Below are 22,759 nucleotides of genomic sequence, written 5' to 3' on the forward strand. Positions count from 1 at the left end.
ATGCTGGATTCCGGCAGCAGAATTCAGCTTGCCAGAGGATTGCTGTGGCGGACAGTGCGTATTGTGCGCCCCTGTCCACCGCAGCTTGATAAACGACCCCTTAGCATTAGTACACAAAAGAAGGAAAACTATCTCTGCTAATGTTATCTGAAAAAAACACTTTAGGCAAAAAATTAAATGACGCCCGTAAAACCGCCTTATCCTTATCAAAAAACAGATAAGGAGGTTCACAAAAAAAGAGAAGATAACTCAGAAACTCTCCTGGCAGAAGAAATAGCCAAAAGAAATAACAGTTTCCAAGAAAGTCCAATTTATGCATAGGTTCAAAAGGAAGAGCCTGCATATTTTTTAACACCAGGTTAAGATTCCATGGAGTAGAAATAGGCTTGATAATAGGTTTAATACGGACCAGAGCCTTAACAAAACTATGATCAGGAAGACTAGCAATCTTTCTGTGGAACATAACTATAAGAGCAGAAATCTGCCTAATTGAGAGAATTGGCAGATAGGCCCTTATCTATTTTAGACCATCCTGCAAAAACTGCCGAATCCTAGGAATTCTGAAAGAATGCCAGTAAAACCATGATTTGTACACCATGAAATAAAGGCCTTTCAGACCTTGTAATTACAGGTTTATGAGCCTAAATCAGGTTTTAAATCACAGAATCAGAGAAACCCCTATGTCTAAGGACTAAGCTTTCAGTTCCATGCCATCAAGTTCAGAGACTTTTGATCTGTATAGAAAAACATACCTGGAGACAGAAGGTCTGACGATAGAGGAAGAGGGCAGGAAAGGCAATTGGACATCTGAACCAGATCCGCATACCACAACCTGCAAGGCCAAGCTGGGGCAATCAGGATTATAGATGACTTCTTTTGCCCCATCTTAGAAATCACTTTGGGAAGACATGAAGACAGATAAGCAAGCTGAAAAGACCAAGGAACTACTAGAGCATCCACTAACTCTACCTGAGGATCCTCGGACCTCACAAAGTACCTGGGAAATTTGTTGTTAAAATGAGAAGCCATCAGATCTATTTCTCCCAGTTATTCACTGCTGGAATATGAATTGCCGAGACTAGACAATAATTGACTTCTGCCCATAAGAGAATCTGAGACACCTCCATCATGTTCAGGCAACTGCGAGTTCCCCCCTTATGGTTGATATAAGCTACTTCTGTAATATTGTCTGTCTGGAAATGTAGATGAGACTCCCTTTTCAACAGAGCCCAAACTTGAAGGGCCCTGAAAATTGCATTGAGTTCTAAAACATTGAATGGTAACCTCACCTCCTGAGGATACCAAACTCTGTGTACTGTCAGAGACCCTCAAACAGCTCCCTAGCCTGATAAACTTGCATCTGTAGTAATCACAGTCCAGGTAGGATGAGTAAAAGAAGACCCCTGAATAATAAACTGATAATCCTGCCACCAAGTTAGAGACTGACTTATATTGGGATCCATTGGCATAGATTAAAAAACTGAAGAGGACTCATGTAAAATCGAGTAAATGAAATTGCATCTTAGACTGCAATCATGAGACCTAGGACTTCCATACAAAGAGCCACTGAAGGAAATGACAAGCCGACACCAATATCAACCTTCTCTGCTCTGTAAGAGAAAGACTCATGGACACTGAATCTATTTGGAATCCCCAAAAAGTTACCTCTGTCTGAGGAACCAAATAACTCTTTGGAAAATTGATCCTTGAACCATGCTGTTAAAGAAACAGAAGTATGTTGGTGTGAGATACTGCTAAAGGAAAAGATGGAGTTTGAACCAAGATGTCGTCCAAGTATGGAAACACTGCAATATCCTGAGACCTGATCACACACAAAAGGGCACTCAGAACCTTTGTGAATATTATTGTAGCTGTAGCCAGACCAAATAGTAGAGCAACAAACTGAAAATGCCTGTCCAGAAAGGCAAACTTTAAAAAATGGAAATGATCTCAGGGAATAGGAGCATGAAGGTAAGTATCCTTTAAATTTATTGTTGACATAAACTAACCTTACTGAACAAAAGGCAGAATAGTCAGGATAGTTTCCATTCTGAAAGATGGAATCCTTACAAACCTGTTCAGTGCTTTTAGATCTAGAAATGGTCTGAAAGTACCTTCCTTCTTTGGAACAATGAAGACATTTGAATAAAATTTAATTCCCTGTTCCTGCAAATGAACTGGAACAATCACTCCTATATCTTCTAGATCTGAGAAAGACTAAAGAAAAGCTTAAGCTTTTACAGGATTCCTTGGAACATTGGACAGAAAAAACCTTATTCTGTGAGACCTTGTTCTGAATCATATTCGATATCCCAGAGAAACAGTATTGTGAACCCAGTGATCTGGAACTGACTGAAACCAAGCCTCCTAAAAGAGGCTTAATCTGGCATCTATCAGAACTTTTGGATCGGGGCCACACCTTCATGCAGTTTTGGTAGTAGTAGGTATAGATTTCTTACCCTGCTTTGATTTGTTCCAGTTAGCATTAGGTCTCCAGACTGAATAAACTAAAATAACCTTTGCTTTTGAGCAGAGGAGTCATTTATCTGTTCCTTATTGTGACAAAAGGAACGAAAATGATTAGAAGCTTTGGATTTCCCTCTAGACTTTCTGTCTCCTTTACCTCCAGTAACAGTTTTAATAATATAATCTAAATCAGATCCAAATAAATTTGTTCCCTGAAAAGAAAGAGATGATAATTTAGACACCATATCAGCAGACCAGAATTTAAGCCAAAAGGCTCTCCTGGCAAAGACTGCCAAAGACATGCTTTTTCGATTAATCTTCAAAATATCAAAAACAGCATCACAAATAATAGAATCGGCACTCTGAAGCAAACCCAATAGATTTGCACTAGCAGAGTCATCAGAATACTGCTCTGACTAGACAACCAGTAAGTAGAAGCAGCAGTTACATCAGCAATAGAAATAGCTGGCTTGAGAATATAACCTGCATGTAAAAGACCCTTCTACGAAAAGGATTCTAACTTTCTGTCTTAAAGGTCCTTAAAAGAAGTACTGTCTTTCAAAGGAATAGTAGTACATTTAGCCAGAGTGGAAATGGCCCCATCCACCTTGGGAATGGTTTCCCATAAATCTAAATTAGCAGCAGGTAAAAGATATAACTTTTAAAACCTTGCAGAAGGAGTAAAATAATTACCTGGCATTAAAAAAAATCATATCAGAGACAGCATCAGGTACAGTGTTCAAAACTGAATTTAAAAAAATTACAACTTTTAACAAAAAAGAGGAAATATCAGGTTCAACATCAGATGAGGAATCCTCATCTCCAAAGGAAACTTCACCATCTGAAGACAAAATAGTATCCCTGGTCTCAGGGCACATAGCACTTGTAGAAGGTTAAATCTAAACTGACCTTTTATGCTTGTTTGAAGGTGTGAGAGCAGCCAATGCTTCAGAAACTGCAGCCTTGATAAAATCTTTCATGGTTAGAGACACTACATCAGCATTATCCTGTAATGAACAAACAGTAGGTGCATTAGTACTCAGAAAAACAGCATTAGATTGGTATGATTGCATTAACAAATCTAAACATGAGCCACATAATTGGGTACATTTAGGGGCAGAATCCTGCTGCTCCATTATAGCATATGGCAAAGCAATGCAATTAACACTGAAACCCCCTTAAAAAGCTCTTGAGGAATGGAAACCACCTTCCCACTCCTAAGTATCTTTTACAAAATAGAGTCACAGGTACAATAATTGCTAAGCCAAACTACAAAGCAGGAGAAATTAACAAAACTGACAACTAAAAAATAAGATTTTTTTGCTACACAAACCGGCGCACTCATAACCATGCAAACTTGTGCTAACCCAACGTGCATAAACCGACGTGCGGGTAAAACTATAGAAAGACTATATGAACCTGTGGTAACTCGATAGGCGTAAACCAGCCTGCGTTTAAACTATAGAAAGAATAAAAAGGACACGTGCTAATACGACAAGTGTTAAACTGAGGTGCTTGATCCTGACGCGTGTAAATGAGAGTCCGACTCGTGAAAAATTAAGCATGCCAATAAAGCCGCCCTGCAAAAAACAACAAGGAAATAGTAAAAAGGAACAGTCCCAAGGCCTTATATATTATGACATATAAATAACTATAAAAACTGCCCAAAACAAAACTAAATGAGTGTCTAAATGTTAACAAAAAGATAGTTACCAATAGACTAGCTATCAAGCAGCAGACCAAATCAGTAATGAAACATATCAGCAGAGGTTATGGAATAGGAGTATATTGCAGACAAATTTCCCATGAAGTAAAAAAAGAATCATAAACCATACTTCAAATACATCCCTCTGACAAGGGAAACTAGGCCTCAATATAGATTAAAAACTCCTCTCTCTGAAGAATCGAATGCACATCTTCATTCTTCAACCACCTCCAGCAGAGGCAAAGTAAAGACTGAGGTATGTATGAGGTGGGAGGGGTTTTATACAGCTCTTGTGGTTTACAATCGTTGCCTTCTCCTAGATGTAGAGAAGAGTAATTCCCAAGGGTAAAGGATTGAGGACTCTCACCACCTTTATGAAAGAAAATAAGCATGTTTCTATTCTTACTTAAATTCTGAATGGCATTCCAAGACAATATGGCTGCCTGCATGAAATATCACAACACATATTTTCCGGCAACATTTCACACATCGGCCAACTATCGATGTATATTAGGCTGGACCAAATAAATTAGGCTTGATTTTGAATAATAACTTTTAATAAGGACTCATTGCCATTGAGTTGGCTATCTAGCATGACATACAGTGGCCTTGTATACATATTTATTAGTATTGTAGAGTATAATACATGTAGCCTACCCTTCTGAGCCGTTCTATGTGACGTGTACTTAGAGAAAGTTCACGTTGTCATTGGCAGATTTTTTATAAAATTTTTCAGCTGCCTGAGGGTATATATCTTTCCCAATCAGAGCTGTACTTTCAGGCATCTGATCTATAGTGTTAAAGCAGAAGAACAAACAAACAGCACTAGTTATTAAAAATGTAGCGCCTAGATTTAGAGTTCTGCGTTAGCTGTCCTAACGCTGGTTTTGGTTGGCCGCTGGTATTTAGAGTCTTGTCGGTAAGGGTCTAACGCTCACTTTCCAGCCGCAACTTTTCCATACCGCAGATCCCCTTACGTCAATTGCGTATCCTATCTTTTTAATGGGATCTTTCTAACGCTGGTATTTAGAGTCTTGGCTGAAGTGAGCGTTAGAACGTCGCCGCTACATACCTACACTTATTAACCCCTAATCTGCCGACCGGACCTCGCCACCACTCTAATAAATATATTAACCCCTAAACCGCCTCACTCCCGCCTCAAAAACCCTATAATAAATAGTATTAACCCCTAATCTGCCCTCCCTAACATCGCCGACACCTAACTTCAAGTATTAACCCCTAATCTGCCGACCGGACCTTGCCGCTACTCTAATAAATGTATTAACCCCTTAAGCTAAGTCTAACCCTAACACCCCCCTAAGTTAAATATAATTTAAATCTAACGAAATAAAATAAATCTTATTAAATAAATTAATCCTATTTAAAGCTAAATACTTACCTGTAAAATAAACCCTAATATAGCTACAATATAAATAATAATTACATTGTAGCTATTTTAGGATTTATATTTATTTTACAGGAAACTTTGTATTTATTTTAACTAGGTACAATAGCTATTAAATAGTTATTAACTATTTAATATCTACCTAGTTAAAATAAGTACAAAATTACCTGTAAAATAAATCCTAACCTAAGTTACAATTAAACCTAACACTACACTATCAATAAATTAATTAAATAAATTACCTACAATTATCTACAATTAAATCAACTAAACTAAATTACAAAAAAAAACACTAAATTACAAAAAATAAAAAAAGATTACAAGAATTTTAAACTAATTACACCTACTCTAAGCCCCCTAAAAAAATAACAAAGCCCCCCAAAATAAAAAAATGCCCTACCCTATTCTAAAATAAAAATTTTACCGCTCTTTTACCTTACCAGCCCTTAAAAGGGCCTTTTGTGGGGCATGCCCCAAAGAAAACAGATCTTTTGCATTTAAAAAAAACATACGATACCCCCCCCCAACATTACAACCCACATACTCCTAATCTAACCCAAACCCCCCTTAAAAAACCTAACACTAAGTCCCTGAAGATCTTCCTACCTTATCTTCACCACGCCGGGTATCACCGATCCGTCCAGAATAGTGTCCGAAGTCTTCATCCTATCCGGAAAGAAGAGGTCCAGAAGAGGGTCCGAAGTCTTCATCCTATCCGGCAAGAAGAGGGCATCCGGACCGGTAGACATCTTCATCCAGGCGGCATCTTCTATCTTCTTCCATCCGGCGCGGAGCGGGACCATCTTGAAGCAGCCGACGCGAATCCATCCTCTTCTTCCGGCGACTCCCGACGACTGAAGGTTCCTTTAAGTGACGTCATCCAAGATGGCGTCCCTCGAATTTCCGATTGGCTGATAGGATTCTATCAGCCAATCGGAATTAAGGTAGGAAAAATCTGATTGGCTGATTAAATCAGCCAATCAGATTCAAGTTCAATCGGATTGGCTGATCCAATCAGCCAATCAGATTGAGCTTGCATTCTATTGGTTGTTCCGATCAGCCAATAGAATGCGAGCTCAATCTGATTGGCTGATCTAATCAGCCAATCGTATTGAACTTGAATCTGATTGGCTGATTCAATCAGCCAATCAGATTTTTCGTACCTTAATTCCGATTGGCTGATAGAATCCTATAAGCCAATCGGAATTCGAAGAACGCCATCTTGGATGACGTCACTTAAAGGAACCTTAATTTGTCGGGAGTCGCCGGAAGAAGAGGATAGATCCGCGTTGGCTGCTTCAAGATGGTCCCGCTCCGCGCCGGATGGAAGAAGATAGAAGATGCCGCCTGGATGAAGATGTCTACCGGTCCGGATGCCCTCTTCTTGCCGGATAGGATGAAGACTTCGGACCCTCTTCTGGACCTCTTCTTGCTGGATAGGATGAAGACTTCGGACCCTCTTCTGGACCTCTTCTTGCCGGATAGGATGAAACTTCGGACCCTCTTTTGGACGGATCGGTGATACCCGGTGTGGTGAAGATAAGGTAGGGAGATCTTCAGGGGCTTAGTGTTAGGTTTTTTAAGGGGGGTTTGGGTTAGATTAGGGCAGTGCTTTCCAAACTGTGTGTCGGAACACACTAGTGTGTCGGCAGGAGTGTGTAGGTGTGTCCCTGCTTCAGCACAAATTTTTTTAAATTTATTTATTTTTTGGGTTTCTGACTTTCCGCCTGCCTGCTACGCATATCACATGGTTGACACGTGATTGATACCTTGTGGGTCACAGATCATCTTAACCAATTGGCGCAGCTCAGTGGGAACTGAAACTATTCCTATTGGCGGCTTTGGCGGCACATTGGCTCCTGACTGCACGTGTAGTCTCCTTAATTGGCTCGTGACTGCATGTGTAGTCATTGAGCGGGACAGCAATGTGTTTGCAGCGTGGGCAGTAGTCAATCGGACTCACCGAGCTCTGAGGGCGGCAGCTTAAACGCTGAGCTGAAGTCACAAGTCAGTGTTTTTTATTTGCAACTAGCTCCCAGTAGTGCATTGCTGCTCCTGCTCTTAATATATGGATAGGAAGTGGAAACTTAAAAATGCTTGATGATGAAATGTGAGTGTCTTTATCTAATATTCCACCAAATATTCATAAATTGTGTTCATCCCATCAACCTCATACATCCCATTAAAATAGTAAGTAGCTATTGGTGTTATTAAACTTTTTTTTAATTCTTGCACATATTTACTGTTACTTGTAAATAAATTGTATTATTATATAATTTATGTATGTGTCCGTATCTCTTAAAACAAGTTAGTTTAACCTCCTTTTTTCTAGTTCAACTGATTTAATTACTGTGTCGCGGAATGATGTAGGTCTAAAAAGTGTGTCACCAACATGAAAAGTTTGGAAAGCTCTGTATTAGGGGTATGTGGGTTGTAATGTTGGGGGGGGGGGGGTATTGTATGTTTATTTAAATGCAAAAGAGCTGTTTTCTTTGGGGCATGCCCTGCAAAAGGCCCTTTTAAGGGCTGGTAAGGTAAAATAGCTGTACAATTTTTATTTTAGAATAGGGTAGGGCATTTTTTTTATTTTGGGGTGCTTTGTTATTTTTTTAGGGGGCTTAGAGTAGGTGTAATTAGTTAAAAATTCTTGTAATCTTTTTATATTTTTTGTAATTTAGTGTTGTTTTTTTTGTAATTTAGTTTAGTTGATTTAATTGTAGATAATTGTAGGTAGTTTATTTAATTAATTTATTGATAGTGTAGTGTTAGGTTTAATTGTAACTTAGGTTAGGATTTATTTTACAGGTAATTTTGTAATTATTTTAACTAGGTAGCTATTAAATAGTTATTAACTATTTAATAGCTATTGTACCTGGTTAAAATAAATACAAAGTTGCCTGTAAAATAAATATAAATCCTAAAATAGCTACAATATAATTATTCGTTATATTGTAGCTATATTAGGGTTTATTTTACAGGTAAGTATTTAGCTTTAAATAGGATTAATTTATTTAATAAGAGTTATTTTATTTCGTTAGATTAGTGTTAATGTTAGGGTTAGACTTAGCTTTAGGGGTTAATACATTAATTAGAGTAGCGGCGAGGTCCGGTCGGCAGATTAGGGGTTAATACTTGAAGTTAGGTGTCGGCGATGTTAGGGAGGGCAGATTAGGGGTTAATACTATTTATTATAGGGTTTGCGAGGTGGGAGTGAGGCGGTTTAGGGGTTAATACATTTATTATAGTGGCGGCGAGGTCCGGTCGGCAGATTAGGAGTTAATAAGTGTAGGTAGGTAGCGGCGACGTGGGGGGGGGGGGCAGATTAGGTGGTAATAAATATAATATAGGGGTCGGCTGTGTTAGGGGCAGCAGATTAGGGGTACATAGCTATAGTGTAGGTTGCGGCGGTGTACGGAGCGGCAGGTTAGGGGTTAAAAATAATATGCAGGGGTCAGCGATAGCGGGGCGGCAGATTAGGGGTTAATAAGTGTAAGGTTAGGGGTGTTTAGACTCGGGGTTCATGTTAGGGTGTTAGGTGCAGACTTAGGAAGTGTTTCCCCATAGGAAACAATGGGGCTGCGTTAGGAGCTGAACGTTGCTTTTTTGCAGGTTTTAGGTTTTTTTCCAGCTCAAACTGCCCCATTGTTTCCTATGGGGGAATCGTGCACAAGCATGTTTTTTAAGCTGGCCGCGTCCGTAAGCAACGCTGGTATTGAGAGTTGCAGTGGCGGTAAATTATGCTCTACGCTCCCTTTTGGAGCCTAACGCAGCCCTTCTGAGAACTCTAAATACCAGCGTTGTTTAAAAGGTGCGGGGGAAAAAAACACGCGTAGCTAACGCACCTCTTCTAACGCAAAACTCTAAATCTAGGCGTTAATGTTTTATCAATTGGCTTTGAAAGGACATGATACCCAATGAACCATTTTAAGGTGCTGCAACATAGTTGTAAAAAGCGGACTAGAAAATATCACCTGATCATCTCTATGTACAAATTTACATTAAAATATCCTAAGTATTCACATCCATTGTAAATGGACAGTATACTATAAAAATAAATTACTTTTTTTAACAGCTGCAGAGTATAAAATGTTTGAGATTTGATTTTAAAGGTATATATATGTATATATGATTAGCTGATTTTGTGTTTTGAAACAAGAACCTAATAAAATGGGTTGAACTTGTAGATATAATCAAATCTCATTACTTTATCACATTGTGTACATATACTTGCTTCTTTATCTTATATATGTCCATAAACCAATCACCAATACTTGGAGAGAACAATGGAAAATTCACATTTTATTACCTTATCTCTTCTATACCCCACTGGGAGTGTACTTTCTTCTACTGGCTGTGTTTACACAGCTTAGCCTCAAGGCCAAAATCTTTTAGGATAGGTGGGGATACCACAGGCTAAAACAACTATTTCAAATGCCAATTTAATACACTCCAGCAAGTAAATTGGGTCATTGGAAACAAATTAAAGGGGAGAACATTTTTGAGTAAACTGTCCCTTTAAACAGCCAATCAGGATGCTAGTCCCAGGATTTGCAAGCGAACAACCATCTGGCATGTCCAGGCACATTCATTTTATTTGCCTGTTCAGTTTAAGGAAGTTTTCTGTGAATGCACAACCACAGAACGGTTGATGCTGATTGGCTATTGTTTTTTTGTTTTTGTTTTTTTTAAACTTGCAGCTAGACAGTATAACTGTTACTAGAGCACTTACTCTGGTGAGCTGAAGAAATGTTGAGGTAAAATATCTTCCGTTTACACATAGAGGTGTTCAGGTGATAATAAACATGTCAGCTTTTTACAGTTATTCTGCACCACTTTCAAGTGATTTGGCATTTGTTTTTGTTTTTTGACCCTTTAACTCTGATATGTTTTGTCAATAAACATAATCCCTTTAGGAAAACAAGGTATTACTCCATGAATACATTATCATGGCATACCATTCTTGTGTGACAGATCAGCAGCTGCTATATACCCCCCTCAGCAGGACACCAGCTTTAGTAAATGCTACCATGACCTGGTCTAAACTGCCAACAACGGAACATGTGGAGGAATGATCAACTCTATCCTGAAGCTGAGCTGTTAATCGCTTATAATTTAATGTTGAAACAAAATCAATTTTACATGCCAGCCCTTTGGTAAACAAAAACTGAAATACACTGGAAAAGTAAAATATTTCTCTCCTCTTTCAAATGAGCAGCAGGCAAAATAAATGCATTGCAACTTTTTTTCATTGTGCATAATTACAATGAACAAGATTACGAGTGGAGCGCAAAATTTGCACTTTTGCAAGTGCAATATTTGCGCTCCACTCAGTGATACGGGTGCACACAAATGTGCGCTGGTATTACAAGTAAAGCGCAATGCGAACATGACCTCGGGTTCACATTGCATGGAAGCTTTGTGCTCACAAGAGCGCGCTTTTATAGGTTTCAATGGGAGCTTCGTTCTGATGCCAATAGACATGGCACAGAACCTAGGGGGTAAGTCGCGCAGTGTTGGGCAGCATAATTAAAATATATATTTATATGAATATATACCTATATATTTATTTATATACACATATTAACACATAAATAAAAGTTCATATTTTTTATTTTTAAAAAGGAACTGTACACTTTATTATGGGGACAATTGGGGAATGTTTTTTTTTAATTAACCAGAGGTCTGACCTTGGGTTAATTTAGCTTAGCGCAAAGTGCTACCGTGAGCTCGCGGCAGCATTAACCAGCCACTTGTAATGGCTGGTTATTTAATCTGCAAATTTGCCCCTTTATGGACGCACATTAAATTAGTGCTCCACTTGTAATCTATCCCTTTATGGGGAATTACATTATATGTTTAATGTCCCTTAAAGGAACATGAAACCCTAAATTTTCATTTAATGATTCAGATAGAGAATACAATTTTAATCAACTTTTCAATTTACTTCTATTATCTAATTTGCTTTGTTCTTTTGGTATTCATTAGTGAAAAGCATACATAGGTAAACTCATAAGCATCACTGTTCTACTTGGAGCTAGCTGCTGATTGGTAGCTGCACATATATGCCTTTTGTCATTGGTTCACCAGCTGTACTCAGCTAGCTCCCAGTAATGCATTGCTTCTTCTTCTTCTACAAAGGATACCAAGAGAATGAAGCAAATGTGAAAGCAGAAGTAAATTGCCAAGTTGTTTTAAAATGTAAGCACTATCTGCACCATTAAAGAAACAAAATGGTGTTTCAAGCTCCTTTAAGGGATATTAAACCCATAATGTAACCCCCCCCCCAAACAATATTTAATTGTGTAAAATTAAAAAAAAAACCTTTGCATTGCACTTATTTTTCCTGCATTTCCTCTAATTTGAGTCTTTCCCACTCCGTCCCAAAAGTTTGAGTACAGCATACTGACCTTCTACATGAAGCACAGTGATTGGTGGATATGGGCAGCAGATCATTTACACCAGCCCCTAACTGGACACAATAATGGGGAATACAACACTGAAGAGGGGTGTGCCTATAACACAATGCACATTTTTCTTTGAAAAGGACAGTGCTAAATGTTTTTAAACACTTATTATGGTTTAAGATGTTTTGCAATATAGTGACCAATTTTTGATGCACATATAGCAAATAAATTAAATGTCCCTTTAAGATCCAAATTTAATTCCCCTTAGTATGTTTAATTATGCATAATTAAATGAATGCACCTACATTTTTATCTTACCCATTTTCTTCCTGGAATTTATCTCTATCTTTTTTTTTCTTCTCAACAGTGTTTCCAACAGGATCCAAAATTCTGACACTGTACATCCTACACAGTGATTGCTTGATCAGTACACAATTTCATATATACCTGTCCCTATAGTGAGCATATATAATAATTTATTTTAAAGGGATATTAAACTCAAAATGGTATTCCCCATAAAACATTTAATTACGCATAGTTGAAAATGCACTTTAATTATTTTACCTTCTTTTTCCGTAATTTAAACCTGAAAGCTGTAATTTTTTTCCACTCCCCCACGGAGCCTGAAGTACACTCTGTGGAATGCAGAATTCTATTTCTCCTACATGCTGCGCTGTAATTGGTTGATATGTGTAGGAGCTTTTTTATATATACAGTACAGTAATTCCCTAATTAGATACAACATAGGACACTAATTATTGTATGCAGATCTTTTGCAATGCCAATAATCCTTTCTGATACATAAATATAAGTTGATTTTACTGTCTCTTTAAGCTCCCAATATGCAGTTTAAAGTAGAATTGCACCGCTTTATCTGTTTTCAGGCATCTTGGGCACAGCTCCACCTCAGATGATGTTATCGGCCGGATACACAGGTATGAGATTGTGTGCCATATATTCTAACAGACTTCATCTGCCCTCTAGTGTTGGTCAATCACATGAAAACATTTGTATGTACATCAATACACCTGCATATTATGTCACAAGATTACACGTTGTTGCTTTTATAAACCTCAAAGGAACATGGAAGGCATTATTTTCTTTGTTGTACGTATTTCAAAATGCAATATATACAGTACATATTCATATACACACATAGGGCTGAATTATCAATGTGTGGCGGACATGATACGCTACATTTATCGATGTGCGGCGGACATGATACTCTACATTTATCGATGTGCGGCGGACATGATACTCTACATTTATCGATGTGCGGCGGACATGATACTCTACATTTATCGATGTGCGGCGGACATGATACTCTACATCGTATCATGTCCGCTTGCAATTTCATAAATCGGCCCACAGTATACATTTAGATATGCACTGTCTATTAATAGTGCTATAGGGGTTATCCCAATCAGCCAACAAGCTTTAAAACAGCAATATGCCACATACATGTATTGAAACATTTGACTAACATTTGTGTTCTTTATTTAAATGCTGTTTTTTTTTACCTTAAAGGGCCATAATAATAGAAAAAAGAGGTTAAACACACAGTAGAAATACTGCTCTGGACCCGCACAGCACTGCCGGTCACGAGTGTAAATTGCTGCTGATCCAATCAGCAGTGCTAGTCACATGACTGCTGATTAAATCAGGGTCAAATAACTCAGAACCAGCAGTATTGTGCAGGTCCCAAGTGGTACTTCTGTGTGTTTAAAGGGACACTGAACCCAATTTTGTTTTGTTCATGATTCAGATAAAGCATTACATTTTAAGCAATATTCTAATTTACTTCTATTATCAATTTTTCTTTGTTCTCTTGCTATCTTTATTTGAAAATCATGAATGTAAATCTTAGCAGCCAGCCCATTTTAGGTTCAGCACCATGGCTAGCGCTTGCTTATTGGAGGCTGACATTTACCCATTAATAAGCAAGCATAACCCAGGTTCTCAACCAAAAATGGGCCGGCTCCTTTGCATCACATTCCTACTTTTTAAATAAAGATAGCAAGAGAACAAAGAAAAATTAATAATAGGAGTAAATTAGAAAGTTGCTTAAAATTGCTTCTCTGTCTGAATCATTAAAGAAAAAAAATGCGGACTTCCATTTGAGGGAGGAGCAAGCAAGGTACTGCACGCCGGGCTGCTCCCGCTTCTAGCCTGGACTAGCTACTCTCACCTTCAGGTATCCCTTGGCCAGGAGACCCATCACCGGCCTGGGAATGGGATCCCTTGATCCATGAAGTGGAAGTCTGACATAGGTATCTATAAGCTTCACAGCTGAAGCAAGCTGTTACAAAGTAGCTTATATATACTGTAAGGATTCCGCTCCATGTTTTACCTATGCCTTTCCCATTCACCTTATGTAAGGATTCCGCTCCATGTTTTACCTATGCCTTTCCCATTCACCTGACTTCAGCCTTACCTGTACTTAAGGCATCAGCTGACTGCAGACAGGTGCTTAATTATTAAGTTTCTAGACTAGCTCTGAAGCGTGTCTGTTTTCCACTTGCTGTGTGTTTTTTCTGAAAACAAACCAGTCTGCTTTTCTTCCAAATTATTGAATCAGCTACTACCTTGGGATTACTTATTTTATACTGCCGGTTCACATGCTCATTTTGCCTACAGAAAGTTTTACAGAGGCGAGTTTTTCTTTTTTGCGTGCACGCTACAACAGAGACTTATTTCATACTGCAGTGTGTTTGCTGCCGTCTCCCTCTGAGTTTCTATCTCATCTGAGCCACTGAAGCGTTTCTCACACACCGGACTTCAACCTCTCTTCCACTGCAACACAGCGCAACTCTTCTACAAACAACCTCCCACGGACTAAGTACAAGGACATCTCAGAATTAATTCCGCTTCTATTACACACCATCCGGTGACTGGGGGTAAGCACTGTAGTTACTTTAAGCTGTGCTGTACAAATAAACATTGAACTTTGCTTTTCCCTGCTACTCTACTGACCGCAAGACTATCAGCACCTGTGTATACCGTTCAGTGACAAACTAACTAACTGTGTCTAAAACTGAGAGTTACACCTCACACTGAACTGTTATATCTTACTCCAGCACTAATAGCAACACTACCTGCTTTCTGGAACTCTGCTTTTCTTTATCAAGATTTATCGTACTGGGAGCTAGCTGAACTCTAAAGATTGCTACTAACAAACTGATTTATTTTTTTATATTTCTTCTGATCCAGCCTTTGTTTATGTCTATACTACTGCTGTGACGTTCAACAGCATATATGATTTACATCATTCGTTGCCAGACAAGTTTCTGATCTGCAATTCAATTACTTGAGAATAACAACTTCACTGAAAGCAGCTTGGTGTATGCTGTTCAATAGTCCATTTGCCAAAAGTGATACAAATCATTTATTTTGCATACTCTGCAGTTGTGATCCATCCTCACTCTCTACTAAATCCTTACATATACAGTGTTTGCCTTAATTAAAATGTAGCAGTGACTACCTAAACTGTTACAGCATACAGCTGACTATCTCCCAGCGTATGAAGAAATATTATATCCTGTGGCTGTTTTTTCCGGTCTATACTTAACACCTGGAAAACGGCAAAAGTACAACCTGACTATCACAGAGTAACGCTGCCGCAGGAGAAGCCATCAGGGGCGGGTGTATCTATTAGACTCCCGATCCCCTGGTGATATATTTGGAGTGCACAAAACGTTCTATTGGAAGTGTAGTTTGTGGTCTTCCTTGTCAATTAAAAGCAGAATCACCTTTGTGCTAGACTGCCTGGAGAGAATGTACCCCCTGAGGAAAAACATATGCTAATAAGGCCCGGTCCTTAGAGCTCAGAGTGGATCCGATACCCGAGGAGGGGACTTTCTAAAACTTATCTTACCGTGGACTGCCATTGCTTGGAGTGGATGCCTGCTTTTTGGTGGAGGTGAGCTCCCTGATAGCTCCCTGGTGAGCGCTGGGTCCGAGCTAGTAGCAGTAGATCCGGCAGCTGGTTGGCGGATGAATCTGGCCCTTCCGTGGTGCTGCGTCCGCAGCATGCATTGACGGAGAGGTCTGCCCCGCAGAAAGCAAGGGGTGTTCGGAGCTTCGAGCCAGGGGAGATCGTTCTTGAGCTTGACAAGTGAGGCCTAGTGTCTGGAAGGTCTCTAACAGAGCCGGAAAATCTGAACACAGGAGGAATCAAGGCCTGGCGATAACATACTGGAGCGCTCCTGCTCGTATCTTTAAGGTACATTTTTCTGTCTTTGGCGGTGGGACTTTGGCAAGATCAGCTGAGAGGTTGACCCGCAATACTACCTATACACCCGGAGCTTGGGAGATAGGATATGGGTGATGTTATAATCTTTTGACTACCCGAGTGGCCTGTTGCAGGGGGGCTACGGGTACATCCTGACTTATAGGGAGCTCCTACTGAACATTCCCCCTCACTTGAAGACGGCTGGGGTGACTTTGTCAGCTGGCAAGTAGAGTGCTGACTCACCATATACCTAACTGTTGCAGATACAGAGTCACTTGGAAAATCAGTATTTGGAGCTATGGACATATGGTTGTTTATTCCAAGTGCTAAATAGGGTGGTTGGTAAACAGACCATCTATACTTGTTTCTGGCTATGTGTAACATTTCATGATGGTATCTCTGAAATCAGTTAATTAGCTTGTGCCAACAATTTTTTTTTGATATCTTAGTATAAGAGGCCCATTACATAGGTATAGAATTTAGTCTATATCACTAGGCTGTATGTGCTCTAGTGAGATATGATAGTATCTAAGGTTCTTCTCTTAAGTGTATAAATAAGGTTCTCAGCTGTTTTAAATGATTGACTCTCATATGTTAAGGTTAAACCTCTAATATACTGCCTAAGTTGGGCTAAACATACTATACTAAACATACTATAAGATATATGTGACGCTCTTCCGTAGGAATTTATAGTTAGAAATGAGACATCATTAGAAGGTAATTTTTATTGGCATTATACAAAGAAATAGACTGTTTTGTTAGACAGGATATAGGTTCTTGTTGATATATACACAGTATACCAGCTATATGTGAATTATATGGATATTGCCTGAAATAATCTTAACCTCCAATTAACTCTGTCTTTTTGTCTTCTCAAACTCAGAGACATCTCATACTTTTTTTTATCTTTCTTTATGGGGCTTTGAAGTGTGAAAGGCTGTACGAGAGCACAAGTACATAGTCCCCAGAAATCTCTTATTCAGGCCACTCCTTCTTCTGTTTGTTCTCTTTTCTTTTTTTTCTTTTTCTTTTTCCTTCCCTATCACAGGTCACTTGTGAGCCCTCCTAGGCTCCATAATCACCAACACAGATACACGTTTTTTCATCCCTTTTTCCCTATTTGCTCTCTCAGCTCCTCAAGAAAAAAATTGCGTTTAGTGTCCCTTTAACCCCTTAGAGGGCATTAAACACACAGTAGTGCAGGGTCAGAGTCTTAAAATGAATTTGAGCATAAACGTTTTTAATTATTATGGCAGTTTTTTGTTTCTTTCCCCTTTTATGTAAAGAGTTAATATGCAGAATTAGAGGGCGCTGCATCTGTGTAAGAGTTGATTAATACAAATCTCTGCGTACAATCATTAATTGTGTTCCACAATCAATATGACAGCAGGTACTTAGTATTACACCATCTGCCCTCTAACTCAGAACCAATTCATCATTACATAAAAAAACACAACTGTCTGAAATACAGACATTAAATTGTATTATATAATGTGCTCATTCACATAGTTTTACTGGTTTGATAAACTCATCTGAGTCTTTCAGCAACTTTGTGTCAGGAATGTTATCAGATGAATTTTCCCTGAAACACCTGGATGGGGGGAAGAGGGGGAGAGATAGATTCTCTTTATAGAGTAATGAAAAAAAAATCTCATTCATACCTGAAGTCTTTAGCGTGGGAAGGTGCGGGTAAGACCCTAATTATATTATGACTAAATAATATTTTGTATCTGAAACTGTTTTTAAAAGAAAACACTAATGTCAGGTCTCCAAAGACATAGTAAGGCTGTATTATATGTCAGTTTATTCAGAGGCTCCTATTAGCTTTTAATTGTGCCCTCACAAAAAGTTACCTGCTTGAGTGCTATGGCTAATGCAACACATTGATGATGTTTATGGAAACTAAGCAGTTAAACTGTGGCTATGACACTCCTTCCCTTCATTGTAAAGACAGATACTATGTAAACTGGACTTGTTCACACAGTACTGGCATTCCAAATAGCATATTGTTTGCAAACATGGCAACCTCATATAGCTATAGTTACTGTAGGTCATTAGCCAAGGGGGGGGGGGGAGCTGCTGGTCCATTCAATATGAATAAATATAGGGAAAGTAACTGGACAGTTTTATAATATCTATATATACACTATCCTCATGTATCTGCACTCACAATTCCATTTGGACATCAACCAGGGTGGAAAGTCAAAGTATTAATAGAAGTTCAAGCAGGGACTGCACTCACTGGATTTGAATAAATAAAGTGTTATTTATTGCATGGTAACGTTTCAGGGTTTGCAGACCCCTTCCTCAGACCTTCCTCGTCTGGTCTGAGGAAGGGGTCTGCGAACCCCCGAAACGTTACCATGCAATAAAAAGCAGTGCTTGTAATGCTCGTGGGTTACCCCTCTATCAGACCGAACTCGGCCAGTAGTCTTGTTATCCCGGCGCCGAGCCGGAATGATAGGGAATATCCCAGAGCAGAGAAAGTTAGAAAGATGAGGAGAGCGGCACTCGCCACAGGTCGGACAGTTCCCAGTGGCAACGGCAGAACAGGGCAAGGCAAATCACTGGAATGGTCAGACAGGCAGGATTCGGCAACAGTTAAGAAGTTCAAGGACAAACCACTACAATGGTCAGGCAGTTTGGCAATGGTAAAGCAGTCCAAGGGCACACCACTAGAATGGTCAAGCAGGCAGGGTTTGGCAACAAAGAGGCAATCCAGAATAACAGGGGTTAATAAGCAGAGTAGTCAGACAGGCAGGGTTCAGTAGCAATATACCAGTCTAGCAGTATTGGGGTTAAACAGGTAGAGTAGTCAGACAGGCAAGGTTCATCAGCAATATATCAGTCCAGCAATTCAGGGGTTAAACAGGTAGAGTAGTCAGACAGGCAGGGTCCAAAACACAGCAAGTCAATAAGAAGAAAAACGATCTATCACTCCTAGGAGTACACAAAGTAACACCTATACTTGGGCAGTGATAGATCATTGGAGGAGGCTTACATAGGCGCAGGATTCGCGCCAAAGACGTCCGGACAGGCATCAGGAGAAGAGAGCGTGCGGTGATGACGTCAGTGCCGCATGCATCCGACCCGACACAGCCCCTGGCAACGAACAGGGAAGGAGATGCTGCGCCCCTAGCAACGGCTAGAGTCCAGAGCGGCGATTCTACTGTGTGTTTAACACCATTGCAAGGGTTAAACAAACAGTACTGCAGGATCAATAGTCTTAAAATGACATGATCTAATGGATTAGATCATGCAATCTTTTAATTATAATATCCCCTTAAAGGACAATTCATTGTAAAATTGTTATTCCCTAAATGTATTCCCCATGACTTCTTGTACCAGCAGCTGCATATAAAATGTATGAGAAATTGCTCGATTATGCTTCCATTTGTAAAATAAATAGCTGGATTTGCTCTTTGAAATTACAGCCCATTAAAATAGGCTAAGCTTGCAGTTCGATCAAATCTCATCTTATCACTCAAATGCTTCCCTTTCTTATCTGTCTCTGTACAATACTTAGAAAGAACAATTGAAAATGATCATTTTAGAGCTTTATCTCTTCCACCTCCCACTGTGAGTGTAATTTCTTCTTTAATACACTCCAGCAGGTAACATGGATCACTGGAAACAAATTAAAAGGAGAGAACATTTTTATCCCTTTAATGTTTGGTGTTGCTAATTGCATTATATATTGAGGTTAAATATACAGTTAGTAGAATAACCTGTGCTAAAACAAACCTTTTAGTTCAGGTTTTTTTGTAGATGTAAATATGTTTATATAAACTACCTAAGCAGACGTTCATCGAAATGTTAAAAAATATATTAGAGACTTGGGGGCCGAATTATCAATGTGCGGACTGACATGATCCGCTGTAGCGATCATGTCCGGCACACATCGATAAATGCCAACAGCATAGAAATGCTTGTGTAATGCCGCCCCCTGCACATTCACAGCCAATTGGCTACTAGCCGGGGGTGTCAATCAACCCGATCATATGAGATCGGGCGGATTGCTGTCTTAACTCCAGTTTCCAGCAAGCCTAAAGGCTCGCACGAAAACAGATGCATTGGGGCCGATTCACTGGTTGATAAATCGGCCCCTTGGTGTGAAAGATTGTCAGGTCTTTAGCAATCAGAGGGTTAAATGCTTTAGGAGGTTAAAGGGACAGTCTACACCAGAATTGTTATTGTTTTAAAAGATAGATAATCTCTTTTTTTTTCCCTTTCCCTAGTTTTGCATAACCAACACAGTTATATTTATATATTTTTTACCTCTGTGATTATATTGTATCTAAGCCTCTGCAGACTGCCCCTTTATTTCAGTTCTTTGACAGACTTGCAGTTTAGCCAATCAGTGATGGCTCCCAGGTAACTTCACGTGGACGAGCACAGTTATCTATATGAAAAACATGAACTAACTCCCTCTAGTGGTGAAAAACCTGTTAAAATGCATTCTTAAGAGGCGGCCTTTAAGGTCTAAGAAATTAGCATATGAACCTCCTAGGTTAAGCTTTCAACTAAGAATACCAAGAGAACAAAGAAAAATTGGTGATACAAGTAATTTGGAAAATTGTTTAAAATTGCATGCCCTATCTGAATCATGAAAGTTTTTTTTTGGACTAGACTGTCCCTTTAAGGAAAAAACCTCAAATTAACACTGATAATAAATAATGAACTAGCAGTAAATTACAGACAGGTGCAGAATCTTAATGCAATTAGTTTGATACATGAGTTAACGTGCTTTCCTTGTACACATCATTAGGGAAGGAAACTGCTTTGTGCTTAGAATAAATGACAGTGCCTGTTTATGATGCATATGTTGTGTGTTTGTGATAGTTACACATACAAGCTATGTTCTCTGCCTGTCATTTGTACTAGTATCTGTTTCATTCCCTACACACCAATATAGAACGTGCAAAAACATAATACAACGAATAACATACACAGTCTGATGCAAGTAAATCCATACATGTTTATCAAATGAGCTTCATTCTCTTGTTATCCTTTGTTAAACGAACAGCAATGCACTACTGGGTGCTAGCTGAACACATCTGATGTGCCATTAACCAGAGGCATATAGGTGCAGCTAGCTCACAGAAGTGCACTGCGGCTCCTGAGCCTACCTAGATATGCTTTTCAACTAAAGATACCAAGAGAATGAAACAAATGAGATAAAATAAAGTAAATTGTAAAGTTGTTTAAAATCGCATGCTCCATCTGAATCATGAAAGTTTAATTTTTACCTTACTGTCCCTTTAAAGGGACGCCAGTATCCTCTCTCTCTCTCTCTCTCTCTATATATATATATATATATATATATATATATATATACACACACACACATATACAAAGTTAAATGGGAGAAAGCACTCACAAGACTTGTAGGCATGTGCATAATATTGTTTTCAGCATTCGTTTAGTGAAAAACAAACTGAAAATGGCTGCGGTCTACCGTATTTGGCTATTTCCTGAGCCGTATTTATTCGAGAAAAAGTGCATCACACAATATAATGCATGTGTGCAGCCACCAATCACCACATAGCTCCTATTAGTGCATTGTTGCTCCACACCTACCTAGGCATGCTTTTCAACAAAGGATACTAAGAAAATGAAGCCATTTAGATAATAAAGTTTAATTCTGACTCATATATAAAAAATGAACTAATGTTTTCAATTAGGTAAATTTTAATGTTAACATTTAGCTAATTGAGAACATTAAAATTGAAGGCGGATCACTGCTGACAGAAAGCTTTCCTTTTATTAAAAAATAATACTGAAATGTACTCCTGGAGATTTGCGTTAAGAGTAATGTTTGTACAGAAGTCATTCAGCACCTTGTAACTAAACTAGCTTCAAATAACTGGAAGGATTTTTGCACCTTTTATATAAAATGGTAAAAAAAAAACATTACAATTTATCCCACTGTTAACGTTCCAGTTAAGAATAGCCCGACTAAACCTCCTTCCAACGCCATATTGAGAAGTTTTACAAAAAAATAAAACTCTTTTCATCTGACAAATATAAAAAAAAAATGCAACATGTATACCAGTCTCTGCTGAGTCATTTAATTTTGCAGTCTGCAGTTGATAAGTGTTTGGTAAATAGGCTTTGTAAAGTCTTTGTGCTATATTCATTTATTTAGATAGTTTTTGTATTTGTAGTGTTGTTGCTTGAAAGCTTTAGGCCTCCTACAAGGGCAAAAACCGCAGTGTTTTAGAACAACCTATTTGAAATAAAACATTCTTCACAAAGGATGTAAAGTTATCCATTTTCCTCCCCCACATTTTGCTTGGATCAGGGAAAAAAAAAGCATGTTTAAAAGGAAGCAGTGCTCTGTAGACCATATATCTGCTTGTGCAAGACTGCAGAATGGAAAATAATTACTTGTGCGAGAGGCAGATCTGTGAGATGACCTCATACACCAGCACATCTGGAAGATATTACAGAGGCCGCATACAATGACTTCACCGCAGCTCAAAGGAAAGTAAATGGGGGGGGGGGGGGTAAAGGCACATCTAGCATTCAGATTAATACCTTTGTTT

The 22,759-nt window shown here is 38.9% G+C and overlaps 1 long non-coding RNA gene across 1 annotated transcript in view; it reads left to right on the top strand.

The window, feature by feature from the left end:
* LOC128642610 (uncharacterized) overlaps positions 1 to 19,321 on the top strand; it is a 164,188-nt gene extending 144,867 nt beyond the window's left edge. The window contains exons 3-4 of the long non-coding RNA XR_008399692.1: positions 12,865 to 12,915; positions 19,188 to 19,321. This is a non-coding gene — a long non-coding RNA (uncharacterized LOC128642610). The remainder of the gene's footprint in view (positions 1 to 12,864; positions 12,916 to 19,187) is intronic.
* The last annotated feature ends 3,438 nt before the right edge of the window (positions 19,322 to 22,759 follow it).

The sequence above is a fragment of the Bombina bombina genome, chromosome 12 (assembly GCF_027579735.1).
Source record: "Bombina bombina isolate aBomBom1 chromosome 12, aBomBom1.pri, whole genome shotgun sequence".
Taxonomy (NCBI): Eukaryota; Metazoa; Chordata; class Amphibia; order Anura; family Bombinatoridae; genus Bombina; species Bombina bombina.